This window comes from Ovis aries, chromosome Y (genome assembly GCF_016772045.2).
Source record: "Ovis aries strain OAR_USU_Benz2616 breed Rambouillet chromosome Y, ARS-UI_Ramb_v3.0, whole genome shotgun sequence".
NCBI classification, from domain to species: Eukaryota; Metazoa; Chordata; class Mammalia; order Artiodactyla; family Bovidae; genus Ovis; species Ovis aries.
The window spans coordinates 18,927,693-18,941,752 of NC_082741.1; positions in this window are offsets into that span (position 1 = coordinate 18,927,693).

Consider the following 14,060-nt stretch of genomic DNA (forward strand, 5'->3'; position numbering starts at 1 on the left):
CAAGTGAAGATGTGTAACATCTCAAAAAAGACTCTGCACTTTATCATGGGTGCAAGCGCTTTCCTGAATCACTCATTCTGAGAAAAGACAGCAGCCTCCACAAGAGAAGCCCCTTGGAGAGGCCCACAGAAGGAGGAACTGAGGCTTCAAGAGTACAGACAAGTGAGAGAGCTTAGATTCAACAAGCTAAGTCTTCAGAGGTTGCCAAGCCAGACAAAAGCTTGACTACTAACTACCTCAGGAGAGATCCTAGGCCAAGAGATAACAAGTGGTAAGTTCTTTCAAACTATTCCATTTTGAGATCATAGGTACAACACAAACATTTCAAGTTTTATTACCATTCACATCATACTTACACACAGAACAGTTCTCCTATAAATATAGCTAAAATCAAAACACACACACACACACACACACACACACACACACACACACACCCAATCCAAAGCACCGAAACACAGGAGTTGCCTAGCAGCCCAGTGGTTTGGTTAGGACTCAGCCCTCTCACTGTCAGGATCCTGTGTTCGATCCCTGGCTGGGGAACTTATGTCCTATGAAGCCACATGTTGTGACCAAAACAAAACATGCTGTGAAGTCAAAGCTGTACCAGCAAGATAAGTATACAACACAGCTGTAGGCACAAGTGGCTGGGCATAGAGCTTCCTATGATCTTGTTTACTCGCATGAAATGAACTCAGATGGTGCCTCACCCCCATCCAGTGGAGCTGACTTACTTAATGAAGAAAAGCCCTTAAGGGTACAGAAATGAGCAAGCAATCTCACGTGAACATGTTAAATCACAGGATATTTTCTCTGAATGTACCACTGGATTCATTCATTCATTTGGCCATGCTGTTTGGCTTGTGGGGTCCCAGTTCCCTGACCAGAGATTGAATCCAGACCACTGTAGTGAAAGCCCAGAATCCTAATCTCCAGGCCACCAGGGAACCCCCACACCTGCATTGCTTTGCTTTGCCAGCTAAAACCTTAGGATATGTGCATTGCCCCATTTTAGCCTCACCAAGTGGTAGGAGTCAGCTCTACACAGCTTAAGACCCATGGTGTTCTTACTTTTTTTCTTTCAAGGAGGCAGGCGAAAGCAAGTCACTCTGCCTGTTTTTAAGCTTGCCACTCAGAAAGCTGCAAACCTGAAACCATGATGGCCCTGAAGTCAGCACCCGCAATCAGGGTCAGGTAATCCCCAATCAGGAATACTCTCTCTCAACAGCAACGTGTCAGCCGACCAATGAAAGGAGAAAAACGCAAAGTAAGAAAGCCACACCTTTGTCCCTGTTGTAAAGATGTCTGTCACCTTACCTCAGGGGCCCACTGAACTCCTGAGCGCTTGAGACCTCCCAGGCAGCACACGGTCACATCCTGGGGACAAGCAGAGGAAATGGCCAGGGTGAGTCCCCTGTTCCGGGAACATTCTATCCCCCCAGGCCCTACCTGGTCCTACCCTACGGATGCTGACCAGGCGTCTCACACTCAACCAGACCAAGTGATTGAACTCCTTTGCCCTGAGCTTCTTCCTCCCACCTCCCTTCTCTCAGTAACAAACAAACAAATACCTCATCTGCCAACTTCCCGAACCAAAGGCCTGAATCTCGGGGCCCCCAGGGACGGGGCAGCCCTGGAGTCTGAGGAGAGGCAGAGGAAACAGGAAAACGACTAAAGCACCAGGACAGTGAAGAGGCTGCTAGATAGATGTTTTTTTGTTTTTTGTTTTTGTTTTTTTTCTGCTCCTGCCTGACTGTGCCTGGGTGCAGAACCGGGTCCGGCCGTGAAGATTTGTGCGTCTGTGTTTAAATACATTAGGTTCCACAGGAGAGCTGGAGCTGGTGCCAGGGGCCAGGGGCCTAAGAGGCCCTTTCCGCGAGCTGGCTTGTCCCGCCCCTGGGCAGGAAAGCTGCTGGAGGGCAGAGCCCGCCCAGACTAGAGAGGGGAGAGGGCGAAAGGAGCCTGAAGCCTGTGGATCCTGCTGCAAGCTCTCACCGCCCTCACCAGCCGCCCCGCCGAGCAAGGCCTCGTGCGAGTGGGGACCTGAGAAACCCTCCCTTTAGCCGTCAGGCACTGCTTTGGCTGAACCACGCTCCAGTCCTTACCGGTCCCCATTGAGGGAGGAGACAGAACTGCTGGCAGCTCACCTGCCCTAGGCAGTTCCAAGATTAACCCCGAGGAGTTGAGCCTGCGGGGACGAGGCCTCATCAGGTCTGGAGCGCCGCCTCAGCTCCCCCTACAGGCCTGCTGGCTGCCTCCGATGATTGGCTGCCAGGTGTCGGCACCTGCCATCGGATTGGCCGCGAGGCCGAGTTGGGCGCATGCGCGCGCGATAAGCCCGTCCCCCACCCCCTCCCCGCATAAAAGCAGCCGCTGTAGGCGTGGTCAGGCTGAATCTGAATGTCAAGGATCTTGGGTCAAGATTGCTCAGCTCACCAAATGCGAAGATAGAAAAAGCAGATGGCACAGTCGCCAGGGCTCAGGGCTGAGAACGGCCTCCGAGTCTACCAGGGGAGTCCAGTGATGGTGTCCGGCACTCACAGCCCTCAGGGGTGACCTCCCTTAAGCCAGTTCTTTGCTTAAGAAACTTGTCCTTACAGTGCATCTTGGGGCCCCTCCTCTTGGAATTCCATTTCAATCAAGGCAGGGCAGCCTGCCCCTGTTTTTGCAATGTCTATTCTGAGCTGAGAATGAGCTTTACTTTTTCTTCTTCTTCTTCTTTTTAATTTTAGAGCTTTACACTTTTAATGGCTGAGGAAAACCGAAAAGACTTTTCTTTTCTGACGTGAAAATTGTGTGTAATTCAGTTTTCGGAGTCCTTAAAGGTGGAAGAGGGACTTGCCAGCTTCTTTGGTTATCCTCTATGCCTGAAAACTTAATTAATTGCCAATGGTCATATTCGCAAAGCCTAACATATTTCTTTTTTGGCCCTTTACAGAGTGTTTTTTAAATGCTCTGTTCTGCTGGAAGTCTCCTGGTAGTCATATGGGAGAATAAAGTTTTGGTTTTGTTACAATATTTCTTTTCTTTTTTTTTTTTAATACCTTTTCTTTATTTTCCTCAACTCATGTTATTTCCCCCCCCCCAGTGTTTTTTTTTAAATGTTAATATCTTTAATTCTTACATGCGTTCCCAAACATGACCCCCCTCCCACCTCCTTCCCCTCAACATCTCTCTGGGTCATCCCCATGCACCAGCCCCAAGCATGCTGCACCCTACGTCAGACATGGACTGGTGATTCAATTCTTACATGATAGTATACATGTTAGAATTCCCATTCTCCCAAATCATCCCACCCTCTCCCTCTCCCTCTGAGTCCAAAAGTCCGTTATACACATCTGTGTCTTTTTTCCTGTCTTGCATACAGGGTCGTCATTGCCATCTTCCTAAATTCCATATATATGTGTTAGTATACTGTATTGGTGTTTTTCTTTCTGGCTTACTTCACTCTGTATAATTGGCTCCAGTTTCATCCATCTCATCAGAACTGACTCAAATGAATTCTTTTTAACGGCTAGTAATACTCCATTGTGTATATGTACCACAGCTTTCTTATCCATTCATCTGCTGATGGACATCTAGGTTGTTTCCATGTCCTGGCTATTATAAACAGAGCTGCGATGAACATTGGGGTACATGTGTCTATTTCAATTCTGGTTTCCTCAGTGTGGATGCCCAGCAGTGGGATTGCTGGGTCATAAGGTAGTTCTATTGGCAATTTCTTAAGGAATCTCCACACTGTTCTCCATAGTGGCTGTACTAGTTTGCATTCCCACCAACAGTGTAGGAGGGTTCCCTTTTCTCCACTTCTCCATTATATTCATTTTTCATTCTTTACTAATTTCATTCCTTCATATCACTATAAGTTTCCTTTAGTGGAAGCAATGAAATAACATCAAAGAAAATACCTCTGTTGGTAGTTTTAACAGGTAACATGTTAGAAGGTATATGCTCAACTACAAATATGTTGAATATATACAGTAAATACCACTTTAAGTAGCTTCAGAACTTGTATCTGGTTTCAAGTCACTAGGAAGGTTTGTTGAACATCCAATATTCTAATCTCCAGCTGTTCTCAACTTCAAAAAGATACAACTTTTTCAATAATTTGTTATCTCAAGTTTAAACTCCGTTTTAGCCACATATATGAACATGCTTTCTAGGTCACATGATTGAATCTGACCCATTGCCAAAAAGTGAAAATTTTGGAATACCTTTCTCAAAAGAGAGATGTTGTTTTCTTCTTCCAGAAAGACTGGTAGTGCAGCCGATCTTTGAACAGTTTGTCGGTTTTTGTTAACTCCATAAAGATTAAGCTGTCGAATTAACCTCTTCATGCTCTTGGTTTCAAATTTTCTGAAAGGCTCCTTTCTTTCCAAGACTTCTTTCCTGAAGAGTTCTTCATTGATCACTCTACATGTGCCTGTCTCATCCCACCAAATAGACTCAAACTGATCACTTTCCACTATATTCCAAAGTTTTTGTGGAAATGTGAGTGAAAGAAAATCATTCACATCATCTGTTTCAGAGACAGAATATGTGTAGTGTGGCCTTTTGATCACCAGATCCTCAGCCAAAGCCTGAAAAGCATATTCTTCAATCATAGATCTCAAAACTGAGTCCCCAGTTGTATAATCATACCAGTAAGATCGAATGGAGGTTTCTGAACCAGTGGACTCACCTTTAGGAGGTCCATCTTGAATTTCTGAAGAAATATGTGCCATCTCAGGGAAATCTTTCTTCAGATAATGTTCTCATTTGTCTGCTTTTACACAATGCAACTTCAAATGATGTTTGGCTGGCCTACAGAGAGAAACTCTCTGGACAATCACAGAGATCCTCCCTGTCAAACAGCTGTGACATCACAAAATCACTGGTCTCCTAGCAATCGAAGGTTAGTTGTGACATGACAAAGTCACTGGTCTCCTAGCAACTGAAGGGTAATGTTCAACCAAGTGTTTACTTCAGCATCAACTTAAAATACAGACTGCTGGCAGAAATATTAACCAAAACCATGAAGCATGCAAAAATCTCATTAGTCAATTTGGCCTTTTTTTTGGGGGGGGGGTCGGGGGGGGGTTCCTGTGTTTGGGATGGTCTTTCTCTTTCTGGCAGTTTGCGGTTCCTCTTTATTGTGGAGGTTCCTCCCTGTGGCTGGGGTTGGACGAGGGGCTTGTCAGGTTTCCTGGTTAGGGAAGCTTGTGTCAGTGTTCCGGTGGGTGGAGCTGCATCTCGTCTCTCCGGAGGGCAATGAAGTGTCCAGTAGTGAGGTTTGAGATGTCTATGGGTTTGCTGTTTGGGCAACCTGTGTATTGAAGCTCCAGGTTCTGTTCCTGTGTTGCTGGAGAATTGGCATGGTATGTCTTCCTGTGGAACTTGTTGGCTCTTGGTCGTGCTTGGTTTCAATGCAGGTGTGGAGCTTTTTTAGAAGATTTCCTTTTTTTTTTAAATAAATTTATTATTTTAATTGTAGGGTAATTACTTTACATTATTGTAATGATTTTGCCGTACATTAACATATGTCCGCCACAGGTGTACACACGTTCCCTTTCCTGAACCTCTTCCCTTCTGCCAACCCGTACCATCCCTCTGGGTCGTCCCAGTGCACCAGCCCCAAGCATCCAGTATCATGCATTGAACCTGGGCTGGAGACCCATTTCATATATGATATTATACATGTTTCAATGCCATTCTCCCAAAACATCCCACCCTCTCACTCTCCCACAGAGTGCAAAAGACTGTTCTATACATCTGTGTCTCTTTTGCTATCTCGCATACAGGGTTATCGAAAACTCACATCAATAAATCTACTTTATTTCTGAAATAAAAGTGATTTATCATCCTTCTATGCACACATTCTTAATATTCAGTACTGTTACCCTAGCAGACTTGGTCTACTTGCTTCTGTGCAAACAAATTTATGAATTGACTGTGGGTTTCAGTGGCGGTGGGGGGGGGGGGATGTGCTTATTGTAGGACGAAGCATGGTGTCTTAGCAGCTGGTGCTTCAAAGACACAAATCCCCAAATACTTTCAGGGGGACTATTTTAATGGCTGAGTGAGGGTGGAACATGGGGTCTGTGATCAATATTGGGACATTCTACTAATGGCCTATTAGTGAGGATATTGGGAGTCCACATCATTGACCGTCTAGTTCCAACTATGCACTTACATTTCAGCCTGGTTTGGGCTTTAGCATCTCTAAAATTGTTCACAGGATATTGCTCCGAATGTCAGCGATGGTCCTTGCTGCTGCTGCTGGTAATTCGCTTCAGTTGTGTCCGACTCTGTGCGATCCCAAAGATGGCAGCCCACCAGGCTCCCCCATCCCTGGGATTCTCCAGGCAGAACACTGGCGTGGGTTGCCATTTCCTTCTCCACGCTGGCCCTTGAGGAGGGACTAAAGACCCTTGAGTTTGATTAGTGGCTAAATCATTATTATTGTCTATCACTTGATTGTTTTCCTTAGTTTCTGTCTTTTCTAGCTTCTCTGATTAAAATTCCTTTTGAACATGAGGAGGTCTACAATCTCCTACCTCTCTCTCTCGATTTCCAGGCTTTTCAATCTTAAGAAGGGACTGCTTAGTACAATAAAGGAAAACAAGTCTTGGACTTAGAGCTCGATCTTAAATATGACAGAAAATCTCAGTGCAGGTTCCGTTTCTTTTTCAGGTTTCCCAGCTCTTGGAGTGATTGAGTCAGCAACAACTTTGGCTCTTTCCTGTTGAGATGGAGCATGGAGGTGGAAATAATTTTAAAATCTAGGCTTGCTATCAACAGTTTATGATATGAAAACACATCTCTACTTTATATATATTATATATATATATATATGTCTATGTTAGTATTTTGTCATTAAACTGGACAAACATTTGAAAATTGGTCTATATTTATGAAAAGGAGAGAGGTGAGTGATATAAAAGAGTCCTCATATGTTACATGCAGCCAAGGAAACAGATTTTGAAGTATTTCAACTTACATAATATTCAACAATCGAGTAGAATTTGAATCATTCTACATTTGGGTTTTATTGTTTTCCCATTTCTATTACACCTAACATGAATTAAAAGCCAATGTTTATTACAATTCTCTTTCCGAAAGCTATGACTTGCACGTAATCTAGATGCACATCAGCAGATGAAAATGTAAGGAAGTTGTGCTATATATTCAAATATAATATTACTTAGCTACAGAAAACCACATATTTGTGTCACTTTTGGTAAGGCAGTACAACCTGCAGCCTATTATTCAGAGCAAAAAAAAAAGTTAGAAAGAGAAAGGCAAATTGTTTATTAATGTGTACAAATGGGATTTAGGAAGACAGTAACAATGATTCTGCATGAAGGCCAGTAAAAAAGATCCACATATAAAGAACAGACTCTGCGACTCAATGGCAGAGTCCAAGGATGGGATGATTGGAGAAATTAGCATTGAAACAGGTACATTACCATACATAAAAGAGATGACCAGTGCAAGTTCAATGCATGAAAGATGCATCCAGCTCTGGTGCTGTGGATGAACCCAGAAGCGTGGGGTAATAAGGGAGGTTTGAGTTGTGTTCAGGATAGGGGCACGCATGTATCCATGCGGCTGATTCATGTTGATGTATATGTCAAAAACTATCACAGTAATACACAGTAACTCTATTCCAATTAAAATAAATCATTTTTTAAAAGAAATATGAAGAAATACAAAAAGAATGCATTCAGAAATAGCAGGGACATGCTCCAGAATACAACCTCAACAGTTGTTTCATATCTCTTCAAGAAAGCGGGCTTAGGAGGGGCAGAACATGTGTGCTGGTATAAAAGCTGAAAGTCGAAGAAGGTAAGCTTGAGATTGCAACTGTGCAGTTGCAGCATGACCTCAGTATCATAGTCTAAATAGTGAAAGATGCATGCGGCACAATGCAAGCTTAGTAGATCGGCATGACTACTGTGGAGCTTAGGCTGAGTAGGAGTTCAATGCATGCACTTGAGCATCCTTTCAGGAGTGACGGTACGTATGTTTCAGAGTGACGATAAAGAGATGCAGCGAAAGCGCTCTAAAATGGTGGACAAATACTTGTAAGAAGGAAGGTTCAGAGTGGAAGCTCAGTATTTGCTATAGACTTAGACTTAAGTTGAAGACAGTAGGGAAGACCACTCGATGATTCAGGTTTGACCTAAATCAGATCCCTTATGATGGTACAGTGGACATGAGAAAATATTTAAGGGATTAGGCATAATATAGTGTTTGAAGAACTACATTTGGAGGTTCATGACATTGTAGAGGAGGCAGTGATGAAGACCATCCCCAAGAACATGAATGCAAAAAGGCAAAATGGTTGTCTGAGGAGGCCTTACAAATAACTGAGAAAGGAATAGAAACAAAAGGCAAAGGAGAAAAGGGAAGATATACCCATATGAATAGAGTGCACCAAAGAATAGCAAAGAGCGATAAGAAAGCCTTCCTCGGTGATGAGTGCAAAAAATAGAGGAAAGCAACAGAATGGGAAAGAGTAGAGATCTCTTCAAGAAAATTAGAGATACCAAGGGAACATTTCATGCAAAGGTGGATACAGTAAAGGACAGAGATTGTATGGACTGAACAGAAGCAGAAGATATTAAGAAGAGGTAGCAAAAATCTATACCGCAAAGATTGAAGAACTAGGCAGAAAAGATCTCCATGATCCAGATAATCATCATGATCTAATCACTCACCTAGAGCCAAACATCCTGGAATGTGAGGTCAAGCGGGCCGCAAGAAGCATCAACAGAAACAAAGCTAGCGGAGATAGAGAACTCCACTTGAGTGATTTCAAATCCTAATAGATAGTGAGTGCTTTGAAAGTGCTGAACTCAATATGCAAGTAAATTTGGAAAACTCAGCAGTGGCTACAAGACTGGAAAAAATCAGTTGTTCCAGTATATGCATTTTAGAGCTTCTTCTCTGTAGTGGTGAAATGTGTTCCACACAGAGGTAGACAGGACTGAAGCAATCCTGTGCAAATAGTTGCATGATTTTTTTTTTTAACCAGTAGCAGCTTTTTTCCAATGAGAGTTAACTGTGAAAGTGGAGCAACTGCTTGGCTTTGAGGGACGCAGGTGGTGTCAAACGGGCAGGGTGCAGGGACACAGACTGACTACACCACAGGAGTTAGGGCCCTATCAGAGCCTTTTTTTTTTTCTTTTTTGAGCCCTTGTATCCGGTGATAAGAAGGCGTCTTTGGCCAGTCTTCTCCCTAGTTCCACCTATTCAGCCACTCAGAAGGCTTCCTTGCCTGGGATCCTTCTCTGTCGTTCAATGGGTCAGCACATAGAGCGAATTTCCTGGCTGGGGTCCTCCTGTGTAAATCAGTGCATCCGACACTTAAAGGAGCATCCTGAGTGGGATTCTACTCTAGTATGGTGCATCAGGCACTTAAAGGAGGACCCTGCGTGGTGTCCTGCTCTGCATTTCAGTGTGTTCAGCATTTGATGGGTCAGCCTCACTATTGTACTAACTGGTGATGCTAGGATGTGGGAGAGAGAGGCTATGGTGATTGCTCCACCCCCGACATGTGACTCGGTGTTATTGCCTTGCTTTCATGGCTGCCTGGCTTTCCTCCACAGGCATACCCTACGACAATGTCCTCCTTCAAACCCCTTCTCTCCATCTCTCCCCACGAAACAGCAGCCCTCCCCATGAATTGCCCCAAAGTCCCTAAACTGCAGCTGCCAGCCACGGGGCCTTTCAGGGGATGGATGTCCTTGTACGGGGTATGTACAGCTGCAGCAAGGACCCTCTGCTTCTCATTGCACCCAGCTTTCCACAGATCAGCTGTTTCACTCTCAGCTTTAAATGTCTATTTTACACTTCAGACGATTGACCCAATGTGGATTGGACCTCAGCTTCAGTTCCTTCCCCCACTCAGGGCAGATCCAGTCCTACTAACACTCCTGATTTTTCACCCAGATCTTTCCCCCGACTGAGTTTTGCGTGGTTCTATATATTCTTTGCCACTTGTCAGGTACTCCTGTCTACTTTCCGGTAACATTCTAAATACTCTCCTGTGTCTGAAGGTGTATGCCTGCTGTATCCATGGAGAGATGTACTCCACATCCACTTATAGCTCCACCATCTTGTTCTCTCATCTCACGAGAGATTTAGAGCACAGAATCCACCGTGGTAGTAGGTGTGGCTATAAAATGTGAGTTCAGATATACTCTTGAGGGCAAGCTCAGTGATTTTAGCACAGCTGATCTAAAGCGTGGATTTAGTGTTGGCCAGACATATGCTTCAAATGTTAAGAAAATTATGTATGGTGTGCCAATTCTAGAGCACAAGGTCAGTGTTTGTGTACCATTTCCTGTAGAATGCAAGTTCACTTGTGGAAAGAGGTATGCTCCGCAATGCAACTGAGCAGTTTTAGACATCTTGTGGTAGAGTACATGCTCAATAGTGGCAGGAACTGTGCTCTAGTGTGCATTCAGCAGTGGCTGCACGCATGTTGCCAGTGCCAATGGGATGGCTTCAGACAGCCTGCTCTAAAGTGCAAGCACACTAGTGGCAGAACGTGTGCTCTGGATTGCGAGCTAAGCTGTTTCAGTACTTCCAGGCTAGAGCAGGGACGCAGAAGTGAGGCATGCAGGCTCCAAAGTGTCACACCCGCTCTAGAGCACAGATTTAGTAGTGGGGGGGAGAATCCGCAAAAGCACCATCTCAGGAGATGAAGCACGTGTTCTCGAAAGCCAAGATTCAGGATTTGAAGCATGCCTGCTCTAGATCATGGGTCTGTATTAAGAGGGGTATGCCTAAAGTGTGTTTCACTGTTGAGAGGCATGCTGAAGAGCTAAGTTCAGCAGATGCAGCATGCCTGCTCTACATGTGCTTCAGAGTGTTGTCTCAGGAGTTGCAGTGCCCTTGCTCAAGAGTGCAGACTGCAGAGGGACATGTTCTCTTGAAAGCTGGGTTTTTAATTTTGGTTGCATATCCAGAGATCCAATTCAGAAAATGTGATATACCTGCTCTGCCACACAAGCTCAGTAGAGGGAAGACAAGCCCTCAACAGTGCAAGCGCAAGGGTTGTGACATATGTGTATGGTGACGCACAATCAATTGAGGCAGGACATATGAAGTATACACCAGGTCTGTAGTGGTGGCACGTCATCCACAGATATACAGGTACACTACTCACAGCTTGCACAGTCTAGAGTGCTGGGTGACTAGCAGCAAAATGGCTGGTATAAAACGTCACTGGGGTAATTGTTACACACACCTTCTCGAGCAATACCTCAAGGAAGTTAATATAACACTTCAGAATTCAAGGTCACTAGTGGTCACACAGTTGATCTAGAATGACGGTTCACTCGTGGAGATGATATGTGTTTTAGAAAGTAGCCTCCTAGAGTAGGTGCTCCAGAGTGCAGGAAGAAGCGTGGGGAAAATATGCAACAGATGGCAAGCCAAGTTATTGGCAATTTTCAGCTGCAGAGTGTAGGCTCACAGGTTTAAGCACCCAGGCCATCGAGCAAGATTAGTAGTAGTGGAACTCATGCTCTGTAACGCAGTCTCAGCTGTGATAAAGGAGTGTACCAGGGTGCAATATCAGTAGCTGAAGCATGAATATTTGGGGGCCTGGGCTTACAAGTGTCAAGACACAGGCTTCCGAGTCTGAAATTAGTAATGGCCACACATATGCTCTAGACCACATGCTCACTAGCTGTGCCATGCCTGCTTAGTGTAAGGACTCAGAAGTGACAAGTGTGCTGCAGTGCTAGGATTTATACTGCTGGGATGCATGATCAGTGTGCAGTTGTGTAGTTCAGGCATTCTTACTCTACAGCACAGTCTCCGTAGTGTCAGAACATTGGCTCTTGAAGGCACACGCAGTCACGATGGAAGATATGCTTCTGAGTAAACCTCAGTAGTGCAAAACCCATGATGAAATGCGCTCACTCTGTATTCATGAGATCTGTACCCCCAGCTGCACGTTCAGTTACTTTGGCATGTGTGCAACTAGAGCATGTTCTCAGCAGAGCCCGGATGCCTGCACTTGAGCTCATGCTCAGGAGAGGCGTAACATGTCTTCCAGTGTTTAAAATCACTCTGTCTACAGGAGTTCTGGCTCAGTTGTGTCCAGAAGGAAACTTCAGAGTGCAAGTTCAGTAACTATTTAGGCACACCTGAACTACAGTGCAGGTTGAGTAGTGGCCTGACTTACCTATAAAGTAAGAAGCTAATGATTGTGATGTTCATGCTTCAGAGTGAAAGTTCAGCCGGTGATGAACTCTTGTTCTGGAAGGCAATTTCAGTAGTGCAGGGATGCCGAATCCAGAGCGTAATACACCAAAAGTGTATGTGAGTTTACAACAGGCATGTTTTAGAGACAGGCTCAGTAGTGGTAGGCCATATCCTAAAGAACCCGGGTTTAGGAGTGATGGGATGTATGCTCTACTGTGCAGTCTCAGTGACAGCAATGCACTTGTTCTAAAGCTTGTTAATAGTCTCAATGGTGGCAGAAAGGGTGATCCAGATTGGAAACTAAGTGGCTCCTGCGAGCGTTCTCTAGATGGCGGCCTCAGTATCAACAAGCGCGTATTCCAGAGGGCAAGCTCAGTGTTTGTAGCATGCGTGGTTTGACATAAGAGAAGGAAATGGCAACTCACCCCAATATTCTTGCCTGGAGAATCCCGTGGACAGAGGGGCGTCGTGGGCTACTGTCCATAGGTTCGCATGGAGTCGGATAAGACTAAAGCGACTTAGCATGCATGCATGCATTGGAGAAGGAAGTGGCAACGCACTCCAGTATTCTTGCCCCAAGAATCCCAGGGACAGGGGAGCCTGGTGGGCTGCTATCTATGCGGTCAGACAGAGTTGGACACGACTGAAGTGACTTAGCAGCAGCAGCATCAGTGGTTTCAAATCAGGGGTCAGTAACTGTGAAAAGTTTCTTGCATTTTCAGTCGTTGCCGCATGCCAGGTCCGGAGTGCAGACGCACGTGGTTGTGATCCTTATGCTCTAGAGTTGTAATGTATGTGCCAGAGTGCAAGCTAAGTAGTGCACCTGTCCTAATTCAATTCTTAGTAAAAGCAGAATGCAAACTCGTGATTTCAACCTCAGTAGTTGCTGCATGCATCATCAGAAGTAGTGGTGCATACACTCATTTGATCTCTGGTTCCTCTGACTTGTCCAAAACCAGCTTGAACATCTGGAAGTTTATGGTTCGTGTATTGCTGAAGCTTGGCTTGGATATTTTTGTGCATTACTCTACTAGCGTGTGAGAAGAGTGCAATTGTGCAGTAGTTTGAGCATTCTTTGGCATTGCCTTTGTTTGGGATTGAAATGAAGACTGACCTTTCCCAGTCCTGAGCCGCTGCTTAGTTTTTTAAATTTGCTGACATATTGAGTGAAGCACTTCCGCAGCATAATCGTTTAGGATTTCAAATAGCTCAACTGGAATTCTATCACTTCCACTCACTTTGTTCATAGTGATGCTTCTTAAGGCCCACTTGACTTCACATTCCAAGTATCTGGATGTAGGTGAGTGATCACATCGTCATGATTATTTGGGTTGTGAAGATCTTTGATGTACAGTTCTTCTGTGTATTCTTTGCCACCTCATCTTAATACCTATTGCTTCTGTTAGGTCCATACCATTTATGTCCTTAATAGTGCCCATCTTTGCATGAAATGCCCCCTTGGTATCTCCGGTTTTCTTGAAGAAATCTTTAGTCTTCCCCATTGCATTGCTTTGCTTTATTGCTTTGCTTTATTTCTTGGCACTGATCACCGAGGAAGGCTTTCTTCTCTCTCCTTGGAACTCTGTGTTCAAATAGGTATATCTTTCCTTCTCTCCTTTGCCTTCATTTCTCTTCATTTCACAGCTAATTGTAAGGCCTCCTCAGGTAGCCATTTTGCCTTTTTGCATTTCTTTTTTCTTGGGAATGGTTTTGATCCCTGTCTCCTTTACAATGTCATGAACCTCCGTCCATAGTTCATCAGGCATTCTACCAGATCTAGTCCCTTACATTTATTTCTCACTTACACTGTGTAATCATAAGGGATTTGAGATAGGTCATTCCTGAATGGTTTAGTG